Source organism: Anopheles funestus, chromosome X (assembly GCF_943734845.2).
Source record: "Anopheles funestus chromosome X, idAnoFuneDA-416_04, whole genome shotgun sequence".
In the NCBI taxonomy this organism is placed as follows: domain Eukaryota; kingdom Metazoa; phylum Arthropoda; class Insecta; order Diptera; family Culicidae; genus Anopheles; species Anopheles funestus.
The window spans coordinates 8,848,151-8,864,753 of NC_064597.1; the positions used below are offsets into that span (position 1 = coordinate 8,848,151).

Genomic DNA, 16,603 nt, shown 5'->3' on the forward strand with positions numbered 1-16,603 from the left:
GAAGGTAGTACTAACGTGGTGACGAAACGGGACGGAAATCCTCGCTTGAGAGGTGGTTAGAATCCTACACACACACACACACACACATATATATACACACATCGAACAAAATGCCTGTGGTTCGACTCGCAGAAACTCGGTACCCTTTTTCGCACCAAAAGGCATTGTCAGGATCTTCGATATGTGTCTCTTCGGCTTTTCTCCACATGCATGTTTCCATGTGTCCGCCTGTGTGTGTGTATGCGTGTGATTGCTGGCTGCGATTGAGCTGCAAAACGTAAAACCATCGCACCCGTTTTTTTCCGGGGGTGTCCCGGCAAGTCGTGCGGCATATGGAAAATATCCGGTCCAGGCGTAAGCGTCTCGGTATGTTTGAGACCAGGTCGAAACCGGGAGCACCGAATGGATTGACAAGTTTTGGTGGAACGCAGCATGAATTTCAAATCACACAATATTTTGATGCCCAACTATGTGGATGTTTTGATTTTTGGAGTTTTTACTTGCAAGATTTAGATGTTGAATATTCCCGAGGTCCTCAGACTTCAGTGATTTAAGGCTCTTCTCAGTCATTTCAGTATTTAGTATTACTAGTATTTAGTATTACCAGGGCGACCCGGTGGTGTGCGTGATAAACGGCGCCGGTCCACACGACAGGACCGGATTCAAATGCCATCCGGACCGTCCCCCGGTAGCGAGGACTGAATATCCAGCTACATGGTAAAATAAGTCTAATAAGCCAAAAATGGCCGGCATGACCTCAGAGGTCGTTACCCCAAGAAGAAGAAGAAGAAGTATTCTAGTCAATTTCAATTACTAGTCTAGTCTAATATTACTAGACAATTTGAAGCTTAAACTATAAAGCTTATAAAACTACTTTATAGCAAATGACAGTCACTTTATAGCAAGTGGTGACTTGAACGTCACAACGACGCGAAGAGAGTGCTTCATCCAAAGAGTCCTTCTGTACGTCCTTTATAAGTCAATAAAGGTATTTAAATAGATAACCGTTGATCGAATAAAAAATAAATGAAAAATAGGGCGCTTCAAACACCTTTACTAAATGTTACCATAATAAAATAAAAATCTCACAACACATCATTTTCTTTTGTGCAACCTGAGCGGCAGATGCATTAATTTGCTTTTCATTCATCAAACTTATCAATCAGCGTCATGCACGAGTGCGCGAGTTTGGCTACGTGCTTTCCTAGCCTTTGGAAAGGAGCAACATAAGTGAATAAAAAAAAAAGAAGGAAACCACCCTCCCCCAAAAGAAGCAAAGAGAAGCCCTGCACCGAAGCGCAAAGATACACTTGCAGCCTCAACCCCCACCTCCTATCGAACCGCTACATGCCCGAAACGTATGCAAATTAGTTCCTTCTTATCATCGATTGTGCGCTTTTTCACGAGCCCGTTGTGCTTGTATCGTTTTAGAATATTAAAACACATTTTCGTTTTGTATGTTCGGTAGGCCCAACAATCGGGCGATAAGCGAAGCACCAGTAACACCTCCACTTTCGGCACGCACGCGCGCACACCCTCCTTCTTCTCCCCCCCCCCCCCCCTCCGGCCCTCACGGTCCGATCACACGTGTCGCGGTATTTCACGACAGCCGGGCAACAGGAACGGTTTTAGTCAAAATTTTAAATTTCTTCATCCTGCAAAAACCCGCCGTTCCGTTCCGGTTCGCGGCACTAATAGTTTGCCACCCACGTGTGGGTACACACGTGGGTACCGCGTACCCGGAGGCATTTCGAAGCCATGTTCTATCTCGGCTTTTGGTCGGTTTCCCGCGACGGTTCGTTTTTTTTTTTTTTTGGTGGCCGCACCCTTGGAAGGATGTCAATTTTCATAAAAGTGTTGAATCGGTACGCGCTTTTGCGGCTTTACCGTTGAAGTGCTATGATGCGCGCCGCTTACCCCGCGGATAGCGAATTTCTCGCTGAAGCGCTTTGAGCGTTGGCTTGGTTTTGAAGTTTGGTACCGACGTCCGTATCGTTGCTAGCTTAGGGTTGTTTGATGTCTTTGCGTACACGTTCGAGGAAGTTTTATATTAAACAACAAAAAAACAAGAAAACTGTTTCCTTGTGAGTAACTTGAATAAACAGCAAACGTGGGCAATATGTTACCTTACGATATTGCACTAATCACGCTGAACGAATTTCACTTATTTCAACGTTTCAGCCTTCTCGCTTTCTTGTGCGTACATCAGCTAACATCCATAACCGAAGACAAAACTTTCAATTAAATTGCTTCCCAAAAATATATTTTAATAAAAATCTTTCAAACAAAACAATAAATATTATGAAAAATAAACCACAAACTGGAATAATGATTTAACTGAAATAAATGATTAAAAACAGATATTTATAGAAATAAAAAAAAGGAAGGAAACTTTTAATCATGCAAACAAAGGTTGTTTAAAAATGTAGATAATGAAAATATTTGGCAACACTGCCAACCCAAAAAAAGTCTTTCACGTGAGCTATTTCAAACTTGTTTTTGCTAGTTTGTTTTGTTATCAATTTTGTTTAGTTAATTAAGTCAAGGTTAGAGTAAGTTAAGCTTTTTATTTACATGAAAAAAATAATTTTGAATTTATTAAAAACAGATATTTATTCAGACGCAAACAAAGGTTGTTTAAAAATGTAGATAATTTGGCAACACTGCCAACCCAACCCAAAAGTCTTTCCCATGAGCTAATTTAAACTTGTTTTTGCTAAATTTTTTTTGCATCGATTTTGTCTAGTTAATTAAGTCAAGTTTAAGCTTTTTATTAAGTTAAGCTTTTTATTTACATGAAAATTTTAATTTTGATTATATGCCAAATGAAACTATTTTTTTATTAAGAAAATTATAAGCTTGAAATAAATTTTGCTCCATACAGAGTTTTGTAGGTAATTTCATGTTTCTTTCCTTTTGCTAAAAGTTTAATTGCAACCCAACGTGTATTGGTGTGGCGCTCCAGTCATAATAAATCGTAAATATTTGTATTCGACGTTAAATCAACTTAACTTTACAGCGTGTGCTGGTATTTTTTTCTCTTTTCTTCTTGGTAGTGAAATTTGAAAACTCGTTTCTACACATACAAACACACTTCCAACTGTTGCTGTTTGCACCTTTAGCCCGCATAAGCACGAACGCAAGTGAGCAAATAGCTTGCAACTTTAAGCAAATTTCAAACATTTTCTTTGCAAATCCATTTTTTGGCGGTTTTTGCAATTCAAACAGGACCCGAGAGTCGTCGGGGGAAAAATGGTGCAAATAGAACAAAACAGCAACAACAACAAAAAATGGAAGTAGAAGGAAAGAATCACATACAAAACCTCGATTCCGTAGCATCAGAACGATTGCTTTTGCCGATTGCTTGCTGGGAACATCTTGCCACAACATGGAAAAACGTATACGCGCGTACAACTCTAGGCAAATCAAACAAAATTTCGCTGCACCAGTGTGGCTGGCAGTTTTTGGGGCACGGGGGGGCATGGACCCGGGGGCACAACTTCCGGAAACTTTGACACAAACCCCCGCCTACCTTCCCTTTTTAGCCCGCGTCGCCTTCAGCAAACGATCCGGTTTCGCCGACCGGGCAAGTACACACTTCAAAAACGCCACGGAAAACTACTCAGCGGCCGACAGTGACAACACCGACTTTAATTTAGTTCCAAACTTAATTAATTAAGCAACTCTATGCATACATTATGATCACTCAAAAGTCTTCGTCTTGCGGCAACCGACTCGCTGAAAACCCACCATACCCCCCACACTCCCGCTTTCTCTCTTTCTCCCTTCATCTCTTTCCGTTTTCTGCCCTACAGCAATTCACGCACAAAGCACAACCACACGGGCACTGAGGGGGATGTGTTTTCCAGCGGCACGCGAACACTATGCGGTAGGCTTCCCGGTCATGCAAGGTTCGGTTCGCTGGGTAATAGCAAAACCAAACGAGACCGGGTGATGCTGCTGCTAATCTTTGCGCCTGTTTGTACATTTTACCCCTTTTCGGGGGTAAAGTTGGTAGCATGCCCTAATCGATCGGGAAGCATGGACGGGATTGGGACCACATTAATCACAAGCAAATGCTAGTTTTGCACCGAAGAAGGATAGTGTTTAAAGGAAGGGGAAATATGAGAAGAAGGGGGGTAGGAAAACGGGAAAGCAAGTCTTATGGTAACCTAATTGGGATTAAATCCTTTTCCAGCTGTACTGTTTTCGGGAAGAGGTTACATATTATTTGCGTGTAGTAAATCAAACCATTTTCAAAGCGATCTGGCCCTGGGAAGAGCATGGATTTTGTTCTGGGGGAAAAAAAGGAAGCATAATTAATAATTTTTCACAATATTTCCATTTGTTTACCCACACTTGAAAGACCGTTTAATAGCCGGTAATGCACTATACTATGAGTTTAAGGTGAGATTAAGTGATAAATTTTGAAAAATTCATTTAAATATCTTCCATAACGTTGTCGTTGCGTTTCGTTCATCTACGGGTAAAATGTGTTATGACGAATCGCTCACAAATATATGGGAGACCATCCATAAACGTCCGGATTAGTGATGGGTAAATTCAACAAAAAAAAGGGAATCGCTTCCGAATGACTCCATAAATGTTGGAAGCGGCCCCGGAAGGTAGGTGCAATACGCCGAATTCGGAACCGTTCGGAGTCGTCCGGAGTCGTCGGAGCCGTCCGGAGTCGTCGGAGTCGTCCCGATCCGTCGGAGTCGTCGGAGCCGTCCGGAGCTGTCCGGAGCCGTCGGAGCCGTTCGGAGCCGTCGAAGTCGTCGGAGCTGTCCGGAGCCGTCGAAGTCGTCGGAGTCGTTGGAGCCGTCCGGAGCCGTTGGAGCCGTCCGGAGCCGTCGGAGCCGTCCGGAGCTGTCCGGAGCCGTCGGAGTCGTCGGAGCCGTCCGGACTAGCGGCACAAAAGGTCGGAGCCGTTCGGAGGCGTCGAAGCCGTCGGAGCCACCCGGAGCCGTCGGAGCCATCCGGAGCCGTCGGAGTCGTCGGAGCCGCCGGAGCCGTCCGGACTAGCGGCTCCGACGACTCCGACGGCTGCGATGGCTCCGGACGGCTCCGGCTGCCGACTAGCGGCTCCGGACGGTTCCGGACGGCTCTGATGGTTCCGGATGGCTCCGGACGGCTCCGAAGGTTCCGGACGACTCTGGACAGCTCCGGACGGCTTCAGGCGGAATCGTCGGATTAACCTAGCCGGAATCGGAGCCGGAGTTGCTATGCTTGGAAGCGATTCGAAGCCGTGGTTGCGATTCCGAGAACCCATCACTACTCCGGATGGATTATAATATCCTTCGGAATTTTATAAAAAAAAATGGTCTGTCAACCATACAAAAATCTTCAAGATACCCTGTATTTGGCATGTGTCAATGTTAACAAAACAATAATATTATAAAGAGAGAAAATTTGTTGAAAAAATTATTCTTTTTAAATATTCTGAATTTCAGAAAAAAATATTTACACTAAAAAAGCAAAAAAAGGAAAATATTATTCAAAAGATCTCAGAAGAAATGACAGATGAGAAAAACAGTCAAAATAAACTTTGGCTGGATGTGCAGCATAAGAACACAAAACTTTTCAACAATAGTTGATTTTATTGCAAATAGAGCAAAATAAGAGTTTTTAAATACAATAGACAATAGAACTTTACATCGTTTTGCGATACACAAAAAAAAGGACGTAAAGTTCTATCGTTTGGATCATAATTGGTGTTCCATTAAGCTTGCAGCTATGTTGATAGAGCAGTGAGGTGGCATCGTTAAATTGGTGTTTCGTAGAAAAACCCACCCGCTCCACTTGAATTGACAATATCTCTGTCAACAGCACAGTAATAAACTTTTGTCCTTGTGAGCTGAAGATTTTTCTATGTGATGGCTAAAGGTAAAATAATAATCTTAAGAGTGGATAATTTAACACAACGAAAATGAAGGAAAGTGTTGTATTGTAAACTGGACCCATTGGTCCTTTTGTATTGTGTTGGTTTATTGGCTTCTTTGAGTGAGCTTTAGATCTACCAAGACTACGAGAAGGTAAAGGCGTTTTGGGCTCGTGTTTGTCAAACATTTGCCAAAGAGATATTTATACACGTCTACTTGCAGGTTTTTTTAGGCGGGGTGGAAAAATTAAGCTCCAAGGTAAACGTTCCGAGAGCCGCTCCTTACAACTTCGATGGGTAAGAAGGTAAAAATATGGAAGGAGAAAAAAAAAACGGTAAAAATACGACCGGATGTGGTGTGTCACGTGCGGCAGATTTTCGAACAAGCGACAGGCCCTTAATGCAGTCATTTTTCAACAAATTTCAGTCCGATGCCGATTCCGCTAAATCACGACCGTTTCGAGCGGGAGAAAAGCAAAGGAGAAAAAAAAACGCAAGCAAAAGCCCGTACCGTCAAGGCGCAAAGCGTCAGGTATTCACGTTGAGACATCACCCAGGGTCACGATCTGAAAGGTGTCAAAACACACGCGTATCAGAGCCGGGGAGAGCTGAATGCAAATGGCTTTACTTTGCGAAATGAATTTGTCACTGGCCCCACCTCCATCGGATTTCTCGAGAAGAGAAGGGGTCGAGGAGGACGATCGTGTTTTTGCTCGTCCTGCAATGCTGGAGGAGTTTGGGTGAGTTATGTGAGCATCGGTTCACCTAATCCAACACACCCACGACATCTTTTGCTCCAAAAACCGGGAATTTTTGGGGCATGCAGAATTGGCTACCACCGTAAAAGGTTGGGACGAACTTTTGCCGCAAACCCGAAAACTTCGAACAAATCGACCGCAAGAGCAAAGTTTGCCGCTTCCGGACATACATTTCGGGCTTACGGATCGGTTCCGGGTGGTTTGGGTACCCGCGTTTGCCCTTGCGGCGAAGCGCAGCTACAACGAATGCCCAACGAAGTTTGACGTTTTGCAAATGGTGAAGGTGAGAACTAATGTCGGAAGGCATCCTGACGGACGTGTCGGAGCAGTGATGCCCAACGGAGTACATGCATGTTCGTAAGAAGCGGGCGGAAAGAAAAGAAAGGAAACAACAACACATCGTTACTCAACCGAATGTGACACCTTTTTTTTTGGTAGGACGGGGATTGAACAAACGGCCTTTTTAAGAAGAAGAATAAACGATCCCTAACCAATAAATATTCATACGAAAATTCGCATTGATCTGGTTGTCCAAATTCTTGGACGATGTTGTCCAAGAGCACTTGCACAAATTCTAAAGCACCATTCAAAGCATTAGCCAAGGTTAATACAAATGATTCTTTTGGCTGTATTTAGTACTTCAAAGTAGCGTGTCTATCCGAGCCGAGTACTTGTCAGTAACTTTTGAAACGTTTCACCCGTTTTTAGGCACTTTTGTTCCATCAATCATTTTTGGCATTTTGGGGAGAGCCGTCCGGGAGAACATCTGTCTAGGGCCTCCATCGAATAGCGCACTTTGACATTTCCCCAATAATGGTTCGAATTATATCTACTGTATACTATCCGGAGCGTTTGAAGCTCTCCTCCAATGTCACACCCGGCCAAAATAGACGATGCACAACGATCGAAGAAATCTTTTGAACCAAACGGCAGCAAGCTCGTACTCGGGTGAAACATTGCAATATCTGATTGAGTAGAGTTGCGCTCGTACGACTTCCCGGGTATTCGTCGCTTCAAAGACTCGTGCAATGGAGCTACGCTTATTAATAATGCCGCACCGTCTAACTGCACGTCATCCCCAACATCACCGCTGTAGCCCCTTTTTGCCTGGGATATATGTGGGACGCTGTGTGTTTTTCAGCAAACATATTCAATTTTAATCTATACGCTATACGCTACTGCTCATTTGCTGATAAGGTTTCCGTACCCGTACCCGACAAACCAATCTCAGAATCGGCCCGAAATACTTTCCCACATAATCCGGGCTTTGCACCTGCAACAAAGTCTGCATAACCTTTGCCGAGCATCTTTGAAGTTAAAACGGGAGGGGGCGGGAAGCGCCCGGTATGAGCTGTAATTAAATTTTATGTTCTCCTCATGCCACTCCTCATGCTGGGGTACTGGCTGGGTATACCTCACTAACAACTCCCAATATCCTATGCGCTGTTTCAACTATAGCGTGCAATGCATTGTTGAAGCTTTTTTTTCCTCCCCCCATTCATTTATTTATTTTTGTTACCTTGGCTGTATAAGTAAATCCCTACGTCCGTAATAGCTTGCAACATTCTATTGTGCAGGTGAAACAAAAACCCATTCTTCATCAGTTGTACAAAAGTACTACCGAAAGAGTAAGACAGATAGAATATCAGTTCTGGAAAATATAGGTACAAGCTAATTTAGAAATGCGACCTATATTCGATGCAAGTTCCTATCGATTTTAAAACCAACGTTAATGTCGGAATTCTTGAGAGATTACATTAAAAAGAATCTTTTAAAAGACCTTGCTTATTAAGTTATGAAAGAGATGTCTAAGTTTGGGTCCAAGTTTTGTAATGTCCAAGTTTGTGACACATTCTTGGTTTGGAAGTGAGAATTCTTGGTTAGTTTAATTCTTATACACAAGGATCTTCACTCCATATAAGTTTGGATCTTCAAATGCAAGTTTGGAAGTTTGGACAACCTCAAAAGTACAGTCACGTATTTGACATCTCACTGAATCTTCCTGATTACTTAAGTATCTTGTATATCTGACCAAAAATACTCAATATTTAAGTAACTCCTAACCGCGAATATCTTAGATCATTAATAACCAGTTTATTTCAATGTACCTTAACCAAAGTTTCCCATAAAAATGAAGTGCTATAATTTTGAACCATAAAAATTGTGTTCATATTTTGAACGGATTATAAACCCAGAAGCGAATACAATGAAAAGCTCACAAGCCCCAATCAGTACAATTAAATTAAAACTAGTCTATTGCAGGTGTTGATTGACCTCCAGATAGTTACAGTCTTCTCTTTCTGTTACCATCAGGTGACTTCCCTCCCTTAATCCTTTAATCCACCACACACACACACAGACACCTCTCATCTTGTTTGCTGTAGATTGGCTGAAGATACAATCAAAGCTAACGCCATACATCGTTCGGGGTGTTATGAGGACGGAGTTACCGAAAGGGGGTCCAAGAAAAACCCCCCATTTCGCCAGTATCGATCAATGCACACATGAATCGGCAATTGGAGAATAATCAAAAAGAAAACGGGATGAAAAATGATAAAGAGCCGTACCGGGTTGGTTTATGTTGTTTCGCATATTAATAGTTCTCAACAACAACAAAAAAAGACTTCACCGGACGATTGCCGTACGTGAAAGTAATGAATTCGCTTCCGCTCTCTCAAGTGCGGATTGCGCATTGAACTGGCCACACATACCTGGGTTTTTTGCAGAATTGCAATTGCCGTACAATATCCCGATGCATCATTGTATGTGCTCCCCAAAAAGAACACAGCGTACGGGAGAACAGGGAACACAGTCTTTGCAATGTTCCCCCAAAAATGCGAATATAGACCACGTGGCCGATAGCACAAAGATGCTTGTCAACCCTGGATTGGGGTACGAATGGGTAAAACAGTTTCACCTGCAAGTCGTACCAACCGCTCGTACCAATATTTCTTCAATCTCCAACAAACAAGGACTCAACGATCGAAAGCCACACGTGCAAACGGTTCGACGCTGGTGGGCAACGATGCGCTAAAGAAAGCAAAGCTTACGCGGCCGAAAAAGGCAAGTTACGGTTGACCAGAACTGTGGCTAGTAGACGGATTCGGATAAAATATGCGGGATCCTACCTTAGACCGCTGCCGTACACTTCAACCGAACCGAAAGAACTGGCGACCGAATGAAGACACAATCCACAAAAGACTTTTTTTTCTTGTTGCTGCTGTTGGAGTGGTCTATCTCGCATGGGGCTAGTTCGGGAATTTTGTGCATGAGTTTCGGGTTGTCGTCGAGCTTTCGGCCCGGGGTTTCAATGTTCAACGATCTTCTTCAACTTCACGTGAGACGTGTGCTTATGCTGCACGTTGTGAATCCATTTTTATTCCCCCTCCCCTCCCCTCCCCCCCCCCCCCCAAGTCCACGTGGGACTGGAGGGGCGTCCGGCGGTAAGACGTAAAGTGTGCCAAAGTTTTCATCCCAAACTGCCCTTCTGAGTGGATGTGGTACCTACGTACGAGATGGAAATATTATTTGCCACAGGAAAAACCCGATGAGCTGTACGGATTCGGTAGCATTTATGGTAACGCCGGAACACCGGTGGAGGGGTGCGACAGACGGTGCTGAAACGGTTGTATTTTGAAGATGGAAATAAAGGTGCACAAATAAAAGTTCGACTAGTTGTCCCCGTGGGTACGATTGTCTGGGGGGAAGCACGCTCACCGCGACAGCAAACAGTGTCGTTCTAGTGTCCTTCCAACATGGGATTTTCTTTTCCAACCTTCGGTAGCTTAACATTATCGTTTCTAGCTGGGTTTTTTTTGTTCCTATTTCAACGCTCAAACGCGATCAAATGCAAAAGACAAGACTTGCTAGCGTAAAAAGCTACACATGTGAACAATTAAATCAAAATTGCTTCTTCCAAATACTTTCTTCTCCCCAACAACAAAAAAAAAACCCATGTCTTTGCGAGCAGTTACAACCATCATATTACCGAAAGGTAATTTTCAGCCAATTCTCCACACCTGATCACAAAACCGTGCTGTGTAAAAGCACACCGATGTGCGATGATTACACACCGAAAAATAAAAGACATTAGTTCCGGCACGTCTCCTTCGGCTGCGTTTGTTGAAGGAGTACCTTTACGACGTATTAATTTTTATTTTACTTCCCTTTTTTCCCCCGTAGTCGCTAACCTTAACGATGTGCAAAAATGTTTGCGTAGTAAGAACAATGTGATCCAGGTTTTATCTGGTGCACGTTGAGTGTGTTTAGAACAGAACTCAGGACATAACCATTCTTGTCAATGGAAATCACTTCTTTCCATTTGGACAAAAAAAGGTTGTAAAAAGAAAACGTTTTTAAGAGAGTAGAATGATGAATCTTCAAAAAAAAAAATAAATTCAAATCATAATTTATAAAATAATAAATAAATATAAAAAATGGATATGAATTTCTTCTTTTAATATCAAACAACTCTAATTAAAGCTCACTGTGCACACATCCGCTTCCGTTCCGGTTGTTTCTTTTTCCCCTCACCCCCCCCCGGAACATTCCACAGGGTGGTGACGGGGTAATTGTGCAAAAGTGAAGTATCGTTCACAGCCTTGCAGGATAACAAAAAAAAAACGGTAGGCTTCGCGGATTTCTCCGAAACGACGTAAAATAGGCGTAAGCTCTAATAAGTACCTGTTAATACCCGTGCTTCATGGTCATTTTACCTAGAACGAGAGAAAGAGAGAAGAAATGCGTATAGTGAAATGGAAAGACAATGTCGACAAAGAGAGAAAGGAAGAGCGGTATATGTATTAGTTAAAAAACCCTCATTCTTTTGGTCGTGTGTACCCGCGGGAAGGAAAGTCATTTAAAATTCAAAGCATGTGTAACATCTGCTAATGCCTTTTTTGTTTCTGCTAAGCCCTGCTCACCACCGCAGCGGGGAAAGGGCAATGTGTTCTTGCAAAAACAAAACTTAAGATTCTTTCTAGATGTTGATGTTAGTCTGGTAAGCCCTGCAATCGCGTAACCTCTCGCCTCCTCCAACAATTGCTCAACTTTTTCATAAAGGTAAATTGCCACTTGGTGCTTGGATGTACACATCTCATCTTATCGGTAAAAGGTACAACCTCCTCAACCCGTCAGAATCCCAATCTGGGAAGAGATCCTACTCATACTCCGAGGGAAAAAGATATTTGAGGCTACTCCACAGAAATTGATTACTTGCAAGATGCAAAAGCGAAAGCAACCCCAATACATAGTGAAGACGTGAAGATGTATCGGACCAGCTCTGGTCCGTAATGCGCTGTGCAGCAGTCAACCCCCCCTCCCCCTCCCCAAACCGTATCACAGCCGGTTATGGTTGTGGAAATGGGTAATTAATCAAAATATTTCTCAAACCCCAAAAAACCTTGGTTCCTGGTTGGAGCTGACCGGGCGTTCAGTTTTTTTTCTCCCCACCCCCGAGGCTTGTGCTTTTCATTAATGGGAAGCATATTGGCAACACTTCGTTGTTGGCTTTTCTTTCTAACCTGCTCTCTGTTTCACCCACTACATCACTAATAGTACATGCCGCAAGGATGCCGATAGACGCGTAACCCGGGGTACTTCTGGAGGTTCGTTCGTTCGCACGTCCTATTGAAAGCACGGTCCTGTTGCTTTTTCGTTGGTTTTGCTTTCTACCTCCCCCCCCCCCCCCCCCTCTCCCACCCGGCTCCATCCAGAATGCGTAAGGCGAACAATTTATTAGTTTCATATTTTAATGAAAGACGCTACACACAACCATTAATGAAGCCGCTGCCATCTGTTTCGCTCACTTTATTTTCCCCGTCGCATATCGAACGATTTCACGGACATTAATTCTATTTACTGGATGGCCGGGATTGGGGGGGTCCGGTAGTTTTGAGGACCGCCGGTTCGGTTGCCGCCGGTACCGTCGTGATTCATTAGCATTCGTGGATGAGCAGAGTTTTTTTTTCCCTAAACTCCTGGACAAGGTCCTAAACTTCCTGAGCTTTTGTTGGACGATGGATGTTTGGATGCGCCTTCTGTTGTGCTTCATCATAACTAATGGTTTGTCTGGTTGTAAGATTGCTTAAAATATTGGATCAAACTGCTGAAAGCTAATTAGCTGCAGTGGAAGGAAAACACTTCGGTGGTTCTCGATGCCGCTTGCTAGTAATGTAGGATCTTTAGTACACGTTGTACTAAAATTCCTGATCCATGCCTCTCCTCTATATGTGAGGTTGTTTTCGATGGGGTTTTTTACTCGCCCTTCTTCATCTTCTGTTTGTCTTTGTAATTCATTTGTTATCCACAGCACCACAACAAGAAAAATGTATCCTACCCACTGTCCCGTTGCCGTAGTGTCACGACACACCACACTGTGACTAGTGTCGACTAGGTCCCGCCAAAACCCCGTTGGCACAAGGTCGGGGACGTATCGGATCGGTCTCGTGGTTTTGGAAAATGAATGACTTTTCCAAAGCTCCAGCTGCCTGCGTGCTTTTTTATATCCGTTCCACACGCAAGGACCCAGGATGCAGTTTGTAAGTGCATCTCCGGTGCAACTCCACTGAAACATCCGGGTGTATATGCGGGGGGAGAGCGGATAACCTTGTACCAAAGATTTGTCTCCAGCGCATGGTGAACCTTCGTGACGCTGTGCGGAGAACCGACCAGAACGGATCGGTGCAGGGTTCGTGTGGGTTGAGTAATCGTAGCAGTGGTCAAAAGGAGTGATCCTGCCTGTTTTTTGTTGTTTTTGATGTTGTTGGTGGTGGTAAAAGACAAAACGGATACCAGCAGCACTTTGGATCCGGATCCGACAACTGCAGCGTTACAGCGTTAGCCGGTGCTGATCTCCGTTTCCGGTTAGTCCCAACCGCCCTGCCGACCAGCCAACTGGACGATGAATAGTAAAACATTTCGTTGCGGCCAGCGGGACATGTTCTAATGGTTTTGTTCCAGTTACTGTTGCAAAACCCCAATACCCTTCCCTACCACCCGCTTACGGGTGTGCCAACATCCTGTTACCATCCGGGCGTCCGCAAAGAATCGGCAACACACAAATAAACAAACAAACCGTACCGTGCCACGCATACACGCTCGGTATGCCACGACACAACACCACCACCATCACCACCATCACCGTGGAGCAAGTTTCGGGATAATACCACACCAGAGTGGCGTCGGGATATTCGGTTCTGGATCGGTTCGGGGCAATTTCGGGGTAAGAAAAGCTCGCACAGACAGACAGCAGCAACTTTGCTGAAGTTTATACACAAATAATCGAAACGGATGTACTTTGCTCTGGAAGTTAATGTTGCTTTCGGGAAATTTATGTTTTTGCTCCTTGCACCGGTAGTGGAGACGATATGCCTTCGCCAGGTGCTTGTGCGGGGGGTGGGTTTGTTGCCGAGACAATGGGTACTGAGAGTGTGAAGTACCGAGTGGTTTTTCCCCACTTGTGCACGAGCGGGATGCCCGAAACGTGAAGCGACTACCGAGAAATGGAGAAACCAACCGAACCAGCGGAAATGAGCGAACAACCCTGGTGAAGACTGGTGGAAACACCAGGAACAGAACACCAGCCGATGGGAGCAAAACGTGCGCCAAAACACGAGAGCCGCACTGCTTTGTATCGTGCGGGCAGAAGCAGAAAACCGTTTAAATCGATATACTCTCATGTATAAAATATACGACCTGTGCACCGGAATACGAGAGTTTCTATCGATTTTTCTTCGCCCACCGTGCGATGGCCATCAACCAAACCACCCTTCTTGCAGGTCTCTACCCTGCCCCCCCGTTGGGTTCAGTACGATCGCGTTCGTTGCATGTACACAAATCCACCTGTGCATGGGTGGCAAACCCATGCCGAGAGACATGAAGAGACAAGAAATGCCTGCTGTGGACAGAGGTAGAACGCTCGCACGATACCGGCGACGGCGATACTGCCGGAGCGCTTTTGGGTGCCAAGGGTAACAGGACAGCGTCCGAAGAGTGCCGGACATATCAGCGCCTTTGGGCTTGAAGAAAACCCTTCCCACCCCTCTCTCTCTCTCTCTTCCTTTCCTCTTTCCTGAGGAGTGGAAGGAAGCTGTAAACAAAAGCTGATATGGTAACTACACTACTAACTGCTCCAGGATGCAGACCATTTCCAGCATTTCTCACTCAAACTTCCTCTGGCAACTCTCACCCTGCTTTTACAGCAGTATTTCTACCGCAAAGCTGTTGTGGTTCCTCTATTTCCTTTAAGAACACGCTGATCCTGACATCGCGCCAAGAGAGTGTCGTGTGGGTGGTAGAGGTGGTTCAACAACAACAAAAAAAAACATGCAAAACCTTGTCACAGTTTCTTCTGCAGCAAACCTTTGGTTACTATTGCAAATCCATTTCTCTGACTCTCTGGGTAGGGAATTCTTCCTTTTGCCTTCGACAAAAATGGGGGAAAACGGTCCGAAGTGCATTCTTTTCCGGGCAGAGAATAATGTTCTCGAATGAATGAATAAAGGTGTTCTCGCGTAACTTTTCCATCGTTTCACGGCAGGGATGTCAAATCGCAAGACGTAAAAAAAATGAAAGTTTATTTTTGCACTTTACACTGGTTGAACATTGCTTATCGTATTTGTTTCTTTTCCTGTAGCAATTCTACCATTTTATTCCTCTTCTAAAAATAATTGTAATCAAACAGCGACGTAATCATCTGCGACTCCATTATGTTTGACAACCCTGGAATTCAATATAAATTTGTCGAGCAAGTACGTGTGTAGTGCCGTTTAAAAACTTTGAACAACTTTCTCGCCCGGTTTTGTTGGCCGTTTCCGAAGAGCTGTGAACGGAGAGGGGTTTTGTTACCACCACCATGGACATGCCGAACGAGAAACCTGAGGTTTGACTTCAAATCCGCACCGTAAGGAACAGATTTCGCCTCCAAGTGCAGGACGGAGGGCGGAACACGCAACACCACCAAACCCGTCAGTATGTTCGGAAGGACAGAAACACAAATCTCTGTACGGGTTGGGGGGGGTTGAGCATGGTAAACCTTTTCTCCAAGGCGTTCTATCCGATGGCAGTCAAAACCCGGAATGGCATCAGTGGTGCCGGTGCGCTTACTGCTGCTTAGCTGCCACGTAGAACGTTACCCAAATATTCCAGTCGTTTCCTTCCCGAAACATACGTACACATGCTCGCACACAGCTGGAGAAATTGGAAAAGCGGAAGTGCTGGCAAAATGGAACTGGTCGGGCAAACGGCAGTGAGGTGCCTTCAAGTAAAATGGATGAATATCGGAAATTCCATCGAAAGTGCAGCTCATATTTCATCTAGTTGCACCGTACGGAACCCGGTGTTGAGAAATCCTGTAGAGATTTTCTCTCTTTCTCTCGGTACTGTGTTTTCTTTTTTTTCTTTTTGGGAGGGAAGGTTTAGTTTTGTTCCAAGCAGCAATTTGCTCACTTGCCGATTAGAGGATGCTTCAGTGCAATACTTCAGTCCGCTAGCGCGGATTCATCTTCCATGACCTAGGCGATTGCGATGCTGTCAAACTTTGACAGCGAAATTGCGGCACAGGTTTCGGAAATGGCAAAAAACCCCACACGCGACAGGCGTGAAGCGTAGCGCCAAAAACTTCCCTGCACCCACAGATCCAATTAAAACGAATCCAAAACAACGCACCGCCGGGTGGAATATGAAACCGCCACCGGAGTGAAGTTACCTCTTATGCTGCCCCCCGTGGTGGAGGAGGAGGGAAGAAACAGAACCCAAACATAATTAAAGCCACGGTCAATAGTGCTGCTGATGTGCAAAAGCGGGGTTACCGCTGCGGAAACCCCGGTTCGGTTCGATGCGGCAAAGACTTTACCCATCACATCCAGTGCAGCGTCCCACAGTGTTGCCAAAGTTTACCTTATGGTAATCGCAAAGTTTGCTCGTTTTCGGTTTCGGTACAGTGTGCGCCCGGGAGAAGTGTAAC

At 44.6% G+C, this 16,603-nt stretch overlaps 1 protein-coding gene across 2 annotated transcripts in view; it reads right to left on the reverse strand.

Annotated features, from left to right (window-relative positions):
- The window catches only part of LOC125766914 (uncharacterized), a 393,268-nt gene that overhangs the window by 123,027 nt on the left and 253,638 nt on the right, over window positions 1-16,603 (reverse strand). Inside the window, exon 4 of one of the 2 annotated variants that reach the window (XR_007418706.1) lies at window positions 11,323-11,354. The exons of the other annotated variant lie outside the window; for it this stretch is intronic. The gene's annotated coding sequence lies outside the window, so the exon portion shown is untranslated. The remainder of the gene's footprint in view (window positions 1-11,322; window positions 11,355-16,603) is intronic. 2 annotated transcript variants of the gene reach the window in all.